Here is a 19,071-nt window from a genome sequence, read left to right on the forward strand (position 1 = left end):
CGGCGCACGACGCCGACGACGGACGCGGAGCCGCAGGGGACGCCTGCAGACGACGCCTACCGACGCGCAGGGGTACTGCTACGCAAAAGTTTCCGGATCCAGACTGACGCCTGGGGATATTCTAAGGTAAGGAATCTAACACTAACGTGTTTCTTTCAGATGTCTAGGAACGGGTAGACGTGAATATGTTGTCTTCTTAAATGTGCAGCCAATGTCGCTAGGCATTTTGTGAACACCCTTGGAGCTGTTGTTACCCCAAATGGAAGGACTTTGAACTGGTAATGTTGATTTAATAGCGTGAACCTGAGAGACTTCCTGTGAGCTGGATGTATCGGGATATGGAAATATGCGTCTTTGAGATCTAATGTTGCGAGGAAGTCTCCTTGCTGCAACAGTGGTAACACCTGTTGTAGAGTGAGCATATGAAAATGTTCTGATAAGATGTAATGATTTAGGGGTCTGAGGTCCAATATTGGTCTGAGAGACCCGTCCTTTTTGGGGATGAGGAAGTATAGTGAATATACTCCTGTATCTTGTTGTTCTAATGGTAGTAGTTCTATGGCCCCTTTTTGCAGCATGCTTATGACTTCTTGCTGCAATAAGTTGAGGTGTTCTACAGACATAGGACGGTTTTTTGGAGGTATGTTGGGAAGTGTGGAGGTTAGCTCTAGGCAATAGCCATTTGGATAATTTGCCTTACCCACCTGTCTGTAGTGATGTTTTCCCAGACTGGTAGGAATTGTTGTAATCGTCCCCCGACCGGTGTTATATGGTCTAGGGGTAGCACTAAGGAGTCACTGCTTAGTATTGGTAGAGGATCTGGTGGTGTTGTTCCCTCGTCCTCTGCCTTTGTTGTTATTGCCTCCGTATCCACCTTTATTGTTCTTATTGTAAGTGGTTTGTGCGTTTCCCTTGTAGCTTGTGGTCTGCTGTGATGAGTTGCCTCTTGCAGCCCCCCGTAACTTGAGCGACGAAAGGAGCCCCTATGTTGCTGTGACTGTAGGGCTCCCATAGACTTAGCTGTCTGTGTCTTTTTTCATTTTGTCCAGTATCTGCTCCTGGACCAAATAAGTAGTCAGGGTTGACTGGCTGGTTTAACAAAGTGGACTGGACTTCGTTTTTAAAACCAGAAATGCGTAGCCACGCATGTCTCCTGATCATAACACTGGTGTTAATAAACCTGGCAGCTGTATCTGCTACATCTAAGGCACATTTAATGGAGGCGTTAGAGATTAGCTTTCCCTCCTGTACTAATTGTTCAGCCTGTTCTTTGTAAGTATCAGGTAAATGCTGGAGAAGTGTTTCTAAGGTATCATAGTGTGCCCTGTCATACCTAGCTAACAGGGCTTGTGTGTTAGATATTCTCCATATGTTAGCCGCCTGTGCGGCTACCCTTTTTCCCGAAGCCTCAAAGATTTTTGATTCTTTGTCGGGAGGTGGAGCTTCCCCAGTAGTTTGAGAGTTTGCATGTTTACGTGCATTTGCCACCACTAAAGAATCTAAAGGCAGTTGTCCCTTAATATATGTAGGGTCTACTGGCGCTGGCCTGTATTTCCTCTCTATTCTTGGGTTAATGACCTTTGCCCTAGTGGTATCTTTAAATATGTCTCCTGCATGTTTAAGTACCCCTTTCAACATAGGTAGTGTTTTAAGCGTTCTTTCTGATGTGGCAAAGTGTCAAAGAGGAGATCTTCCTCCACAGGGTCTGCATGCATGTCCACATTGTGATGGAGGGCTGCCCTTTCTATTAATGAATTAAAAGCAGCTGTGTCCTCTGTAGGAGAAGGCCTAGCAGGGTATGCAGGTGTATCAGGAATGGGCTGAGAGTCACCAGGATGTACTGGGTCAGCCCATGGTTGAGTGTGACTGTCTTGGTCAGTGTCTACCGGGTAGCTGTAAACCTGACCATATTCCTCATCCACCTCTTCATCTGAGTGTGTGGGTGTATATGAGTATTGGTTAGGCCTAGTTGGCTGAATAGTCTCAAATAGAACAGGTGAAGTAGAACAGTCCCTTTTCTTTTTGAGTGGTATAGTGTAAGTCTCTTTCGCAGTCTCTGGTCTGATTTTCCTCTTGTAGAGAGTGACTTTCCCAGAGTTTGGGTCAATGTAAAGTTTTGACTGTTCAACTGATTCAGGGTCTGGATGTAGGACTTCCTGTTCAGCAGTTGTGGTTGTTTTAGCCAATGTCTTTTGCTTCGTTTGTTTTGTTTCTATTCCGCTTTTTGGGTTGCCCGCCTTTGTTTTTGAGGAAGGTGGGAGACCAAACTTAATCGGTCCGATGTTTTTTTGTGGTGCTACAGTTTGTTTCTGTAGTGCTTGTGTCTTTGTAGGCCAAAGTTTTTCCTGTGTCAACCGTTTTCTTTGGTTCGATTATGGCCTTGTGTCGATTTCGGAACCGATGGCTTCGGATCGATGCCCTTTGGTGTTGGTTCGATGGCCTTTTTTGGGTCCATTTTCTTGGGCTCCATTGTTTTCTTTGTCGGAGCAAATGGTTTGTCGCCTTTTAGTTTGGGGTCGACAACCTTCTTTGGGTCAAGTCTCTTTTTTGTGTTGTCGGCCGTCGACGCCGATGTTTTCGGTTCGACGCCCTTTTGTTTTGGAGTCGATACAGGGCCGCTGGTTTTTGGCTCGACGACCCTTGTATTCGACGCCGATGGATCGATATAGTTCAGCCCGAAGACTGTATTGTCGAAGAGTTTCTTTGGTGTCGACTCCGATGGATCGACGTCGTGTGGTCCGAAGACCGTGTAGTCGATCAGTTTCGGTTTCGTTTTGTGTTCCACCATTTTTGGTTTCGATATCACCAATCTCGGAGTACGTTGATCCGATGGCTATTTGTGAATATTCTTACCCGGGCTGTATTGCAGGGATATAGAATATCTTTTGAGATCTTGGCTAAGGCCTTGTGGCAAAGCCTCGACCTGAGCATGTGGAACCATGGAGGTAAAGGTATAGGCCCCCGTACTCACGGTTGGGCCTGGTTCATCACTGGAGTCGTCCTCTACGGCTCCCATCCCTTGTTCGTCGTCCCCTACCTCGACGATGTCTTCTTCGTCTTCGATGTAGTAGTCGCAGTCATGCGCCGATGCTTGATCCGACAGTTCTTCGTCCTCGACAACATCTTCTTCGTCGCCGAAGATATTATCTGGCTCTGGTGCTTGTTTCTGCATGATGAGTCTAGCGCCCTGTCGAGTCCAAAGTGTCTTCTTGGATCGAAATTGGGCACAGGCTAGGCAGTCGGATTCATTATGTTCAGGAGATAAACACTTGTTACAAACTGGGTGTTTATCAATAAGTGGGTATTTAGAGTTACAAAGAGGACATCTTTTAAATGGGCTCCGTTCAATCGACGACTGGTCTCGTGGCGCCGAGAAGGCCCGCGGCCCGATTCGACGTCCCAAGGTGATTAAAGTTTGTAAAGAAGCTGTCGGCACCGATTCGAGACAATACCGACGATACCGAAGGCCTTTTGGCCTTTAGAAAGTGTAGTTTTGATTCCAAACTTCGAGTAAAGGAAAGTACATCCGAACCCAATGGCAGAAAAAAACAATCTAAGGATGGAGAGGATGCCCATGCGCACTGTAGTCCAGGGGAGGAGCCACCTATGCTCGCACCTCCCCAGGCAGGAAACCTATTGTCCAAACCTCCGTGACTGGAAGGACTCCCAGCAGCAGGAGGTCAGACTTGTGTCTGTGGCAGCAGCATCCATTTTGTGATGCTGAGGCTCTGGTTAACTTTAACCGGGATTAGTGGAAGTAACATGTCTTCTCACTCTAGAAGAGTGGAATGCTACCCCCGTCGCCAGAATTGGCGAGGGGGTAGTATTCCAAAGCGTATGACATCTTACACGACATGTTTGGATAAAGCCAAAGTTAGCATTTAACCGCAAGGATTATAATGCACTTAAGAGTATATGGTATGGCAATATCATAGAACAGCTATAAGGACATAGTTCCGAAAGCTGCAGACAGGCTCAGCTCATGCTAGAGCACCATCACATACATAACCAAGCACTCTGCCTCCAGGATTGTTAAGGCCTGCCATAGGAGTGACTCACAGGTTACTATGTGTCTATATATAAATAGGTATAGAAATACTATACCTAAGCAAGGGGCGATTACACGACCTTGCCCCAGCTGAGTGATCAGCCAGTTGTGTCTATTTGGGTGGCCAGCCAGGGGTGGCATAATACATGCTGCAACTCCTGGTAGGCCTTAGATGCACCTATGCCCTGGGTACTTATAGTACACTATACAGGGGCTCATAAGGTGACCCAATATCCAATTGGAGATGTACCTAGAGTACATGGAGTCCATTTTACAGTGAGAGCAGATAGCCTGGGGCCCTAATTAGAGGATCCCAGGCCAACTAAGTCCAAAACCAGCTAAACACAAGGCAAAAAATCTGGGATAACCATAGTCAGGTATCCACCTTCCTACACAACCCCCCCTCCCAAACGAAAGGAGATAAGGCTATCCTTGACCAGGTAAGCCTATATTGCCTAAGTGGCCATATAAGGAAGTACATGCACTAGCATGGTTACCGCCTGTCTCATGGTCCACTAAGCAATCCCTTACCCTAAGGGTATCATAGGGTCTCCACCATAGGGAATCTCTACCTGTGGTGTGTTTTGGCAAAGTAAAAGGCTGGTGTTGAGACGGAGTACTGAAGTGAGGCTCCTCTAATTTAGGGCTCAGCTTCCTCCAATCATCTTCCACCATGTGTGCCTTTCTTTCCTTGACTGAGTTGCACTGTGTTCTCAGGGTCAACATCTGGCTACCTACAGCTGGAAGCTGGGTCCCTTTTGTTGGCTTACTGGAGGGACAGGTCAGGTTGGGGGGCCTTAGGTCCCAGGTTTGGCTGTGCCCAACAGAATCCATCTGGTGGAGGCTCCTAACGAAGTGTAAGGGAGATCCCTCAGGAGTTTTTGAAAATTTCACTTTGCTAGGGCTGCTAGCTTTGGTGCCCCTAATCTGCTGATGGGGCGGTTCATGAGGACAGGGGGCCACTGGCCTCCCTGACCTCTGAAGCCCTGGGCTGACTGAGGCAGGGTAGAGAAGCGCAGGTTACCTGCTCCAGACTGGGTCCCACATTGGAAGGGTCCACTGACCTCAGAGGCTCTGTTAGGCCAGGCCTGGCTACCTCTGGGGCAGTTTCTTCACAAAGGGTAGGGTCAGTTCCTTGAGGAGGCTGACTCTCACCTAATGTCTGTTGGGAGGGAGACTGTTCTTCCTCCCCAATGCTCTCTGTCTGAGTGGAGTGATCCATAGTTTCAGGCTTCACAACACTAAAATCTGTTTGAGTTTGGACTGTGACCATCACGGCCCTACTAACCTTTTCTGGAAGGCCTACCATTTTGGAATGGGTTTCTTGTTCTACCTCAGCACAGGCTGAGATCTCTAGATCATTTACCAGTAGACAATCTACAGGCAAGTTTGTAGACACTGCCACTCTCTTTGGGCCAGTGACACCTCCCCAGATGAGATGTACTACTGCCATGGGACGATCTTTCTGCACTCCATCAAGGTTGGTCACCTGATAGGTGAACCCAGGTAAAAGTTGTCCTGAGGGGACTAGACTGTCAGTCACCATAGTGATGCTAGCCCCTGCGTCTCTATAGGCTTCAACTTTCTGACCATTGATGTGGGGCTCCTGTCTGTATTTGCCCAAAGTGTTGGGACAAGCAGTGAAGTTGGCAAACCCCATGCCATTTTCACAGACAAGAGTAGCTGTGGTAGGGGAACTGGTTAGGCCAGAGTCCACCTGAGTTCCCCAAGTAAACCCAGCCAAATTCTTGGGGGCACTCCCACCACCTGGGGGTTTACTACTAGTAGTAACAGGAGGTGTTGGAGTATTACTTGGAGGAATATTTTCCTTATTGTGGGCCTTTGGGCAACTGCTGTCAGTTTTCCAGTGGCCTGGTACCTTACACACATGGCAGTAAGGGTTCTTAACTGTAGGGGAAGTATTTTGGGACCCACCCCCCTCAGAGGATTTTTGGGGCCCTGTAGTGGATTTGTTCTTATATTTATCCCCACCTTTCTCTTGAGGCTTGGTAGAATCTTTCTTGTGGTCACCACCCTGATTTCTAGGCCTAATCCTGGTTCTGACCCATTTGTCTGCCTTCTTACCCAATTCTTGTGGAGAGGTCAGATCAGAGTCCACCAGGTGCTGGTGTAGAAGCTGGTTTTGACAATTACTAAGGATCTGCTCCCTCATAATCAAATTATACAATCCTGTATTGTCATGCACTTTGCTGCCCAATAACCAGCCCTCCGGAGCCTTAGTAGCACAATCTACAAAATCTGTCCAGTCCTGAGTCTGTGTCTTCTGGGTATCACTGAACAACAACCTATATTGCTCAGTGGTTAAGCCAACCCCATCAATCAGAGCACTCTTCAGGACAGAGTAGTTGTTAGCATCCTCATCACTAACTCTGAGGAGCTTGTCTCTACTTTTTTCTGAAAAGGAGAGCCATAAGAATGCTGCCCACTGACTTTGGGGTACCTGCTGCACTTTGCAGGCTCTCTCCAAAGCTGTTATCCATTTGTGGATGTCATCCCCGTCTTTGTAGGGGGGCACAATCTTGCTTAGGTTTCTATTCCCATAGGACCTATCTTTATCCTTAGGGGTATTGCTGCCACCAGTGGGTTCTAACCCACTCTCTCTGTGCTCTCTAGCACGAGCAAGCTTCTCTTTAGCCAAGGCAACTTCAAGTTCTTGCCTCTCAATCCTCAGAGCAGCCTCTCTCATTTTGGCCTCATGTTCTCTTCTCTGAGCGGAGGTCATCCCTCTCTGAGCAGGGCCATGAGAGCCATTTGAAGCATGAGATTGGAGAGATTCCCCTGAGTGGGATCTTTCTCCCCTCTGCCTCTGGTAAAGCCCACTGGGGGGTCTGTATTGGGGCTGCCATTACCGACTCCCATGTATGCTTAGGTTAGCCTGGCTAAGTCTTCTGACTGGGACCTGACTGTTTACCGCAAGATCAGAATCTTCCTCTTCCACCCCCTCTTCTTCCTCCTCTGGTACAATAGTATCAGCATTATCATCTGAGGAGGGAAGGACTTCATCTGCACTACCTGAATCACCTGTCTTGGGTGTCTGTTGAGCATCATACTCTTCTAAGAGCTCAACCAGGAATCTGAGGTTAGGGTTGGAACCCTGTTTTAGCCTTCTAGAAGTACACAGTTGTCTCAATTCTTGGAAGGCTAAGGCTTCATATCTCTAAGCAGTCCGCAAGGTATCTACCGCTGCAGCCAGAGAACCACTGGGGTTCACTGTCTGAGACATGGTTTTTAGTGAGGTGTGGTGTTGCACCTGCCTACACTATTTGTTTTCCTACAGAAACTTTCTAGGAGTTGTAGTCAGGGTGTGCTAGGCCCAGGCTCTACAACAGCTAAGTTCAGTAGAACTTAAGTATACTAAAACTTGTTTTAATGTGCACCTACAGGTACATATGTGATCTTTCAAATGATATCTCAAGATTACAAGTGGTACAACAACAGCAAGCTCTAATCCCAACCGCTGCACACCAATGTGAGAAGTTGGCCTGGTATATGATGTTCACCTTGCACCAGTCCAAACAACCCTTATGGTGATGGTTGTAAGTCAACCTTATAGACCAGATTTCCTAGTGGTAGCGTGGACAGAACAGTCTTAGGCTAAAAGATTCTTGAGGGCGTGTAAAGCCAGCTGTTTTACCATATGTAATCCCTTGAATATCAAATGAAAGTACACCACACAGGAAATATATAAAATATATATGTATTTATTTACTAACACACTCCTCTGAACTCTTTACGAGATCAGAGGCCAAAGCACATAAGATACTTAGTTAGAATACTTTAAGTGGCACAATTTACGGTTAGGCCCTAGGGGCAAAGCAAACCATATATTAAGAAAGTGGTATAAGTACCACGTCACGAGAAAAGGAAAGGCCTAGGGTCTAGGGAATCGCTGGGGCTACACTATCTGAACCTTAGTTTAGAAGGAGGAGGAGGCCCACAGGCGGCGCGTGCAGTGTCTTTACACACACGCGAGAGTCAATGCAAAGTCAATGGGAACTTAGAAGTTAGATATAGAAGGATTTAGGACACTTCCGGTTGAGCTAGGAGGAAACAACTAAAAACCTAGACACTTGGATAGTCAATACCCTTGGGAGCACCGAAGTACTCGCGTTACCTCACCCACGGACGGCGGGTGCATAGGTGTGAAGATGTGTCGGGTTTCGTCGTTGGATCCTATGGAGACCTGGAGAAAGATGCCCTGATTAGCAGGATCCCAGGCCAACTAAGTCGAAAACCAGCTAAACACAAGGCAAGAAAATTTGGGGTAACCGTAGTCAGGTATCCACCTTCCTACATCCGGGACCGGGACAGATGTTAAGTGGTTTGAAGGCAGTGCACATTACAAACAAAAGGACCAAGTTAAGATCCCTCTGTGTCATGACAGTGGGAAAGGGAGGAAACACATTTTTTAAACTTTTCAAATAGCGCATATCATGGGGGGGGGGGTCGTGGCTTGCCGAGCAGCGAAATGGCCGCTCATGGGGAAGGCTCCACCGGCCACTGCATTATCCTGTCTCAAGAGCGATCGTAATCATCACCTGTGAATACAAGCAATTGGAGGGTAGAGGCGTCAGGCATTATTTGCTGCCAAAATATATGCATGAGAACCTCCAAAACTGGAATATTTGGAAGTTTCCGGCTGCGACGCTGTGGGCCTGGCCGCGAGGCCTGTGTTTACCACCGAGGAGTACGCAGCAACAAATGGTACGGAGATTCATGCCCGCAGCAGAGACTGTTCACTGCTTTATCCCTGCAGAGTTGCTTCCTGATGTATTTTTGAGTGTTGAGCATTAGCTCCCCTTTGCATTATATAGTTGTTATCAGCGATGGTAGAACATTATTTAAATCAATATTATCCATAAAGAAAGATTGACCAATGTTTGTTGTGTATAACGTCTTTATTATTGATGTGACATATGGTGCTCTAACAATATAGCAACCAAACCCGGTCAGTACGACCTAGGCTTTCTTAATACCATTTGTGGTCTATACAACTCCTATAACTCGCAGCTTGATAGTCTTCAAATCAAATCACATAAATATAGGTCGATTTCTCTAGACCAGACAAGTTCACGAGTGAACACCTGTTATTTTAGTGTAATCTTTATCAGCCTCCAACGTGTGGCAGCATAAGAAACTATGCAACTTCAAAATGCAGCCGAGTCACCGTGCTGTAGAAGGTTCTATCAAAAATGAAAACCTCACGTTAAACAAGTCTGTGAATTGCGTGAGTTTGACAGTGCAACTGCTGCGAACCTTTCTTCCTGAGGCTGCGGCGAACAGCGACGATCCCTCTGCGTGGGAGACTGGGCCCAACCGAGCCTGGGAGGAGAGCCCGACCAGACTGCAGCACTGCTCAGGGAACGAGAGACGGCGAGTGAGATCCGGAGGTGAGCGATCAAAAGTACCGGTGTGCGAGGAGTGTGACTTCGCCTCCCTCGGCTGGTTTGGGCGCTGGAGCCATGTTATGTTATGTTATATGGTTTTTGTATAGCGCACGGATGCCGCAGCAAAGTGGCGTCCCGGCGCTTGGAGAATAATAACACAACACGACAAAAAAAAAAAAGGAGAGGATAAACAGTGGGGAAAGAGAAGGCCTAAATTGTGGCAAAAAGGAAAGTTTTAAGTGCCTTCCTGAAAGGAAGAAACTCAGGAATGGAGCGCAATGGAGCAGGCAGAGAGTTCCAAAGGGATGCTGCCATCACTGAAAAAGAGCGGCCGCCCATCCTAGATTTTTTAAAACGTGGCACCATAGCCAGATTGGATCCGGCAGAGCGAAGAGCTCTGGCAGGGACATAGTGCTGGATGGTCTGTGCAAGGATAGGAGGGGAGGCTGTTTTGAGAATTTTAAAGGTTAAGCAAAGAGCTTTAAACTTAATTCTCTGCCCCACCGGCAGCCAATGAAGATCCTGAATGGTCCGACGTGCCGAGACAAACTTTGGAAGGCCAACAAGCATTCTAGCCGCCGCATTCTGAACCCTCTGAAGGCGAGACAACTCAGCCTGGTTTAGGCCCAAAAACACGGAACTAGCATAGTCCAGTCTGGTAAGAACCAGGGCTTGAACAATAATCTGTCTAGTCTCCGCATCGAAGAACTTGAAGATTGGACGGAGACACTGCAGAGTACCAAAGCAAGTACCATAAGAGTGGGCTGCTCCTGACCCAATGAGTAGGGGCCTGCATGTGAGATGACTCCAAGGGCTGCATACAGGGTTGGATTGGGATCACAATTTGGCCCGGGCACTCACGAAAAAAGTGGCCCACATTTGCGGGGCGTGGCACACATTCACGGCCGTGCCCTTTCATGAAACACACAAGGAATATAAGTGGGGAGATATTGTTCTTGGGAAGGACACAGGGCCAAGGTGACAATGTCCTACAAGCTGAGCACCTAAAAATCAGCCATGTCCCTTTCTATTACCAAATTATTCCCAGCCCTCCAGCGCAGAAGCATCTGAAAACAGCGAGGCCCCTTTCTATTATAACATTATTCCCCAGCCCTCCAGCGCAGAGCACCTGAAAACAGCGAGGCCCCTTTCTATAAAAAATTATTCCCCAGCCCTCCAGGACAGGAGCATCTGAAAACAGAGGCCCCAACTATTCCCCAGCCCTCCAGCGCAAAAAAAATTATTCCCCAGCACTTCAGTGCAGGAGCATCTGAAACAGCGAGGCACCTTTCACTTAAAAAATGATTCCCCATCCCTCCAGTGCAGGAGCATCTGAAAACAGAGAGGCATCTTTCTCTTAAAAAATTATGCCCCAGCCCTCCAGCGCAGGAGCACCTGAAAACAGCGAGGCCCCTTTCTTTAAAAAAATGAATCCCCAGCCCTCTAGCGCAGGAGCACCTGAAAACAGAGCAGGAGCACCTGAAAACAGCGAGGCCCTTTTCTAATAAAAAAATGATTCCCGAGCCCTACAGCGCAGGAGCACCTGAAAACGGCGAGGCCCCTTTCTATAGAAAAATTATTCCCCAGCCCTCCAGCGAAGGAGCACCTGAAAACAGCAAGGCCCCTTTCTATTAAAAAATTATTCCCCAGCCCTCCAGCGCAGGAGCACCTGAAAACAGTGAGGCCCCAGCTATTTGTAAATTACTCAGCCCTCCCCAGCCCTTTACTGTCTCAGGGCAATGTCGTGGCAGGAGAGGGGTTCAAGCAAAAACACAGCTTCTGGGCCATCCATGGAAGTGGGGGGGGGCTGGCTAAGGTGAAGATGGTGCGGGTTCCCCACATCACCTGGCCCCCGCAGTGAGACCCATTCTTCCTCGCCCAGTATGCCCTGAATGAGAAGGGCTGTGGGCGAGGACAAATGCAAGCACTTTCTGGGCTGTGTGGGCCCCTGGGTGGCCGAGGTGAACATGGCTCATAGGCCTGAGCAACACCTGGCCCCCTGGGAGGCCGATTCTGGCACACAATCACCCCTCCCCAGTTCACCATCAGCATGATTGCTTGGCAGGGGGTCAAGGAGAGGCCACAGCTGATCATCACTGAACTGCCAGCCGCAGAGTGAAGCTGCTTTCCTCTCCCTGTCAGTGCTCTCTGTGGACTGGTGAAGGGGGGAAAAAAACGGCCCACAGAGGGCACTGAGACACCGGCCCTTCGGCCCATGCCCGAGTGCCCGCCGTACCAATCCACCCCTGGCTGCATACCGAGTTCTTGTACATTGACAAAGCCCGTTCCTGGGCTGCGTGTGAGGCGGAGAAGTCCAGAACGATAGCCACACCCTAAACAATACTCTTGGAGGTCCGTGTCCCATTGCCGCGCAGAACAACGCCAGCTTCAACGACGGCAATTGCGTTGACGGATGGGACTGCAGGAGGCCCCTTAGTAGGACATTTCAACACTGCGGTAAGAACACCTGCGATAAGACGCTGCGATTCCAGAGGGCAACCAGGGAAACACTGCATGTCTGCCTGGCCGCTATGTTACATCTCCATTGTAACGCGGACCTGAGGGGACGCTGGCCCATGCTGAGTCGCACTCTGTGTAACTTGGGGGCAACTTGGACAGTCACACATACCTCACCTGCAAAAGAGAGGTTGGGTGAAATGCTATTAGAGAACAAACCCTGCACGATCAGCCCATTTTAGCTGGCGCCAGAGGTGTGCATGTTAACACGTGGACTCACCAGGATCATTCCCAGTGTCTGGAGGGTTGAAGAGGATGCAAATCGGAGTATATCCTCCTAATAGATTATATAACACAAAAAATACTCCAATAAACTAACCAGTGGTCAGAATAGATGGTATGTCACCTGTACCTTCGTGCAGTGAAAAAAACCAGAGAAAGACCAGACCCTCTCTAATGAAGGGTTGTACTAGTCACAACCGTATGTTTGGGGAAAAAACACTTTTTGTTTTTAATTACCCTCACACACCCTAGTGCACCCTTGGGCCCCTGCCGACTGTCTGGTTACCCTACTGTGCTTCGGTGTAAACATTGAGTGTTATACCAACACAGGATCAAGTTCTGATTCGGATTAAAACCTGGATGCGCCCAGCTATGTCTGCAGGACCTCTGTGAGTCTGATTGAGATATCATGGGGAAACATGATACGAAACAAGCTAAACTCAACTTTGAGCATAAAAGACTCACCCGGCACAAAGATGATGAAGCGGACACTGATAACGAATCAAGTGTAAAAGAAGGTGCTGAGGGCCGTGGTGATGACCTCCGTACCTTGGGCGCAACATGAAATCCAGTTTAAAGACCATTGGTAACAAACTGGACATGCTCAACACAAGACTGGACCAGGTAAAGAAGAAGGTAGACGCACATGTAGAAAGTCTGGATCTACTAGATAACCACACCACTGAGAAGCATGAATTCCAGATAGAAACCAACAAACAACTGCTCAATATGGACAGAGTGCTTAACATCATCAAGGCTAAAAAGGAGGATTTGGAGGCCCGCTCGCGTCTTAACTATCTACGCATTACGGGCATCCCAGAAACAACAGCAATCACGAAGATGGAATAATTTGTGGAAGAACTAATTCACAAACTATTTGACCCAGAACTATCAACACTCTTTATCGTAGAAAGAGCCCCCCGCACACTGGGTCCCAAACCTCCAGTGGGATCCTCGCCAAGACCAATACTTCCACGTGTATTGAATTACCGTGACAGAGAGACTATCCTTAGGTTGGCAAGAGAAAAAGGAAATATCAACCACAAAGGTAATAAAATTTTCATATACCCGGACTTCACTTCAGTTGTGCAGGCAGCCAGGCATAAATTTGTGAAAGTCAAAAATTTACTACGACAGGCAGAAATACCATATGCGCTGCTTTACCCAGCCAAATTAAAGATTAGCCACGAGGAGTCTGCTCATCACTTCACAGATGCCAAATCTGCAATGAAATTCGCTAAACACATTTACAACTCAAAGAAACCAGCAAAATCGCCATCTAAAGACTCCCAAGAAGCGAGACTCCGTGATAATGACTGATATGTGGTGCAAAACACTGCCAGGTATTGTTATACACTAACTGTAAAGTCAGATGCTGCACTAAGTGTTCAGTGTAATGCAGATATTGCAAGCTGGTTTCGCCTCTACCTAAACACCTTCATTGTGCGATTCAGAGGCTCCCACATGTTAGGGCGGTTACCCTGCCTCTTGGTAGGGTTGTACGCCGGTTAAACCATGCCCCCAAGGAGAACTCCAGACATTAGTCCATTGGCAAGAGTCCGGGACTCAATACGCAGTTTGCTTGCAGGGTTGGGAACTTACACTCAACCTAATTGGGTGGTTGAAGTGGGTTGGTGGAGGGGCAGGGATGCTCAATGGGTTTGTCAGGACAGTTCTATTGTATGTTATCCAAGCATAAGGAGCAACAAACTGCATTACAGGCACATCCTTTTCTATGTTTCTTGGTTTCGTCACAAACTTGCAGGCTGCAAGCACCAATACCCTGTATATCCTTAAAGAAATAGCAAGACGTTGCAACTTTTCTAATACAAAGGAACTAAAGTCAACAAAAGATGACAGTTTATAATCTCCTCACTTGGAACATCAGGGGGTTAAACAACTTTCGTAAATCCTGTCTTGTCCAATCATATCTAGCCAGGTACAACATTGATATCTGCTTTTGAACAGTTCTTCACACACCAAGCTACGCAATAGACGCTGGGGGCTAGCTACTCCTCCTACTAGCTACTCCTCCATATACTCTAACTATGCTAGAGGGGTATCCATACTGCTTAGGCGGGGCCTGGACTGGAAGATGACCAGATTGCATGTTGACCCTGAAGGACGCTATGTGATCCTGGAAGGGAAATTAGGGTCAGTACAATTCACCCTGGTGGTGATCTATGGTCCAAATGTGGACAAGCCGGAATTCTTCAGCGATATCTGGATCAAAGTGCAAACAATAGGATATGATACAATAATATGAGGAGGCGACTTTAATGCTCTGGTGGACGATGCCAAGGACCGATGCCAAAGACAGGAAGGGAGGGTCCCGTGGGTTACATCCAAGGTCCAGCGCTGCCATCAATGACATTATTGCAGATGGAGGGTTGCTAGACATATAGAGACCAAGACACCCTTCGCTATTTGAAGGAACTTGCATCACTGCTCAGTATAACTCTTGTTTGCGATTCCACTTTTTGCTGATCTTCCCAGATGCAGCAGCCTGGACCACAACTATAAAACATCTACCCAAAATACTGTCAGACCACGCACCGGTCATTTTGAAATGGTCTATACCAGATGGCCTGCCGAAGTCGTCCTGCTGGAGACTACCACCCCATGTTTTTACAGACACTATTTAGTGAAGAGATCAAGGGCGATATCACAGATTATTTTCCCACCAATGCGGGTTCCGTACAAACGCAGGCCATATTATGGGAAGCATTTAAAGCTGTGATCTGGGGGCAATGCATCTCGAGGCAAGCAAGGGTACTAAGGTCCATTAGACAAACATTGAGTACACTGAAAACAAGCATCAAAGATCTCAAGTCACAATATTACAGTAGCTGAGACACAAAAACTGGGCGACATAAGTATCAAAATATCAGAGTACGAAGAAGAAGCTGACAGGGAGGTGAAATTCTTAGGGAAATGTGCTGAAGGATTGTATATACGGTGAGGAAAACAGGCCCGGCAGACCTTTGGCTAATACCCTACCCACACCCAACACTGAATTGTTCATCTCTGAAATCCTAGACGATAACTGTTTATTGGTCAGGGGTCCGTAGGGAATTTTGAAACAATTCACAAAACACTATTCCACACTTCCTCATCACATGCGGCGCCTGAGGAATTTCAGTTATATTTAGACTCTCTCTTGATCTGCTGTGGTTGGGTAGGGGCCAAAGTCAGATAAAATTACTCTATTCCTCACCCACCACACGGCTTCGTTTAAATGGTCTGGTCTCCCCCCCACTATCTATCACCCAGGGCATGTGGCAACGATGTCCCCTGTTCCCTTCGCTCTTTGTCATTGTCATGGAGACACTTGCCACAGCGCTCCGTCAACGCCATGCGGCAAGGGGTCTTGGATTTACTACAAGCGGCATTATTGTCTCGCTATATGCGGTAGACATCAACCTATACATTAATAACCCTGCAGTCAATCTAAATCCAGTGCTGCGTGAGATCCTAAGATTTGGTGGGCTATCTGGCATACAGATACATTTTGCAAAATCTGTTCTGTTCCCATTAACAACATGCACCCTGCCTAATCATTTAGACTTTCCTCCTCAATGGGCGGGTGACCCGGTACGTTATTTAGTAATCTGGCTCTGCCAGAATATACAAGAACTCTGGGGACATGAATTATGGTAAGGCAGTGACTTGGCTAGAGAGTAAAATAAAGATCTGGTCCAGACTACCGCTCTCCCTGGCAGGGCGTATAGCTATTGCCAAAATTATTGTCCTCCCAAAAATTTTATATTTGTTTATAAATCGTCCCCTCCCCCTCACAAGGCTTTTTTCAAGACAATGTGTTCTTTGATGATATGGTGTGAGCTAGTAAACAAGCCAGGGTGTCATGGGAGTTCCTGACTCCTCACTTAGCTCATGGTGGATTGTGCGTGCCAGACATCCAGCTATATGCATACTTTGCGCAGACACAATTTCTACACCATTGGGTTCATCCCACACCCTTTCAGCAGTCAAGGAAGATAGAGCTGCACCGATCCCGCTCTCGGTTGCGCTTTTCCAGCTGTACAAAAGAACCCAGGACGAAATAGACACAGTTGAATGAGATGGAGCTGGAGTCGCCTACGGAAGAGGGCCAACTTGGATGTTCTGTATGCTCCCTCGATCTCGCTGGCAGATAACCCCCAGCTGCCGGTTTTGGAGGACAAAGGGAATATTACTCTGGCTAACAAGCTAGGCATAAACACATATGCAGACCTATACCCAGCTGACACCTGACACCTTCCACCCGCCCCCTGTTGGAGAACAGGCTGCAGCACCCACCTTCTTTCAAGTGTTTCTGTATTATTGTATAAAAGCAACCTGCCGCCAACTTCACGCCACTTTCCCCACTCCGCCATCCACGCTGCAGGCCCTGGAGCAAATACTAAGTAGTCAGTCACCACGTAAACTCATCACTAATCTATATAGCTCCATGCAAACTTCATGTCCAGTAAGGAGAGCCCAAACCTTTACTGGTCTGGAACACCAAATTAAATCCACCACTCGCAGAAAAACAATGGAAATTTTGCTGTGGCCAACTAAGGATGCTATCTCCCAATTATAAATTGGGGTTGATTCATTTTAAATATCTGCATAGATTTTACAAGACACCTTCCCAGCTGCACCACATGGGTCTACACCAACCGCAGACTGATGGAGATGTAGGGCGAGCTCAGCAATTTGTTTGCACATGGCCTGGGTTTTACAGGTGGGGGTCCAGGGATGGAGGAGGATAATTTATTAGGGGGCAACAGTGGATCTGGGCAGTGGGCGCTACAGCCTTGACTGTGAAACTGGTGAGTTTCTTGCGGAGATAGGAAAGGCTGGCAGTAAGGGACAGTTACACCAAATCTGCAAAAGAAGCGGTAAGACTGGTGTGGTTAGCAAGGCGGGTAGATAAGCCATGAGAGCATGCCGTAGCTCTGTTCTCCTTAAAGCGGAATCAGCCTTGTTCCAAAACAGGTAGTCCCGTGCAAGTGTATTACCATAAGGGAGGACTGGACATTCCCTTACAACTCAGGTGATTGCAGCCACTCATGGCAGCAAATGGCAACACGGGTGCACAATAACTTGCACAATAGAATCTGTGGTATCCAAGCCACAACAAATCATGAACTTGGCCGCATCACAACCATCCTGGATAGCATGAGCAATGGCAGGCCAGATATCCTCAGGGAAAGCAGGGAGGACTTGAGCCACCAATTCCCAAAGGGTATAGAAATAGCGTCCCAGGAGGCAGCTGGCATTTGCTGATCTGACAGCTAGCCTGGTGAAAGAAAAATCTTGCTTCTAAATCCATTTTGACACCCTACCAGGGTAAGTAGTAGGAAAAGTGTTGGGGTTGAACCTGCTCATGTACACTTGCACCACTAAACTTCTGGGGGGAAGGATGCTGAGAGAGGAACGCAGAGTCACCCGTGGCAGGGCAATGGAGTACTGCAATTTGTCTGGTAACTAAAGGGCTGGAGCAAGGTTTGGCCCAAATTCCCAATAAGGTAGCTGTTAGTGCCTCGTTAAATGGTAAACGGGCTGAGAAGATGTGTGCTCCTATGAAAAACTTCTGTCAATATGGTAGTCTTGACCACCAAGGTTGGGTGCTGGAGGTCAAGGACTTTGGCCACCCTACGCATCACCATGGTGTAGGAAGTGGATTCCTCTATGGCTGGTCCAGGGTGTAAGAGAAAGCCCATTTCCTGCAAGTCATCATACCAATTGTTGTGTTGATAGGGCTGAGAAAATGCATCACCTGCATCATAATCATTTTCCGAGTCAGTACAGAAAAGTGAGTGTATGGTGTGTTGTCTCTCTTGTAGAGACAACTGATCAAATGGGGAGAGCAGCTCATCAAATGTGGCCAGGAGCATCTTTGGTCGAGGTAAGACCAGCGCCGACTCATAGTCTGACTGTACTAAGGGGATCTCTTTGCAGCCGTCTATGAATTTGGTACCAGTGTTAAGTCCCACGGAACGACATGGACTATGGTGGCAGAGTTCGTACTGGAGCCAGCGGCATTGCGACAGGCTCAGAGGGTCGAACTGGCACCAAGAACAAACCTGCCAACAGTATTCAAGATGGAATACCAATCAGATTTATGAGGACCAAAGCCACGCCAAAGGGAGCCGACAAAGATCCGAAGAGCTGAGCATGGCTACGCAAATCTCTTCAATTTGTTGTGAGGTAAAGGATGGACCCAGAAACCCTAGTTGTGCTGAAACCAGTTGTTGGATCGGCTCTGAAGTTGGTCAAGTCCGGGAGCAAGATAGAGACATGATGCAAACCCTGTGCCTGCTCAGGCAAATGCCAAGAGGAGGCAGAGTCCACTTTGATTTCCAGTGATTCTTTTTAGGAGAAAACCAAGATAAGTGTCTCATAAAGGAGAAAGAGCTCCGGATCTGTGTCTGGTGGTGCAGAAAGTACAGAACTGACGTCAGCGGGGGAGTGGAACCTATATAAGGCCCTACACATCATTTCGGGGGAGGAACAGCATCAGTGTTGAGCCGCATGGTGCCACCTACTGGCGAGCATTGGTAGTGCTGAAAAGCTTCTGGATCCAGTCTGACGCTATGGGGGTGGGTTATTCTAAAGGTGAGGCATCTGTGGCTAGAAGTCTCTATCAGAAAATGGTGAATAGAGTGAAAGAGATTTAATGAAGGCCCAGGGTAAAACATCACCTTCATATGAGACTAAAAAGATAAGCATCTCCTCCAACAACATGTCCTAACACGGTTAACCCCAGATAAGAGAGGAGGCCATTATAAATATTGTGAAAAAGCAGGACATGAGTCTCTTGAAAATGAGAGACAATAGACCAGGTGTCTCCAACCAGTCGATCACAAGCTACCAGTAGCTCCCAGACAC

The 19,071-nt window shown here is 47.7% G+C and overlaps 1 protein-coding gene across 1 annotated transcript in view; it reads right to left on the minus strand.

Moving 5' to 3' along the window:
• The window catches only part of SMCHD1 (structural maintenance of chromosomes flexible hinge domain containing 1), a 2,274,803-nt gene that overhangs the window by 1,391,807 nt on the left and 863,925 nt on the right, over nt 1–19,071 (minus strand). The gene's annotated exons all lie outside the window — the stretch shown is intronic.

This window comes from Lissotriton vulgaris, chromosome 4_1 (genome assembly GCF_964263255.1).
Source record: "Lissotriton vulgaris chromosome 4_1, aLisVul1.2, whole genome shotgun sequence".
NCBI classification, from domain to species: domain Eukaryota; kingdom Metazoa; phylum Chordata; class Amphibia; order Caudata; family Salamandridae; genus Lissotriton; species Lissotriton vulgaris.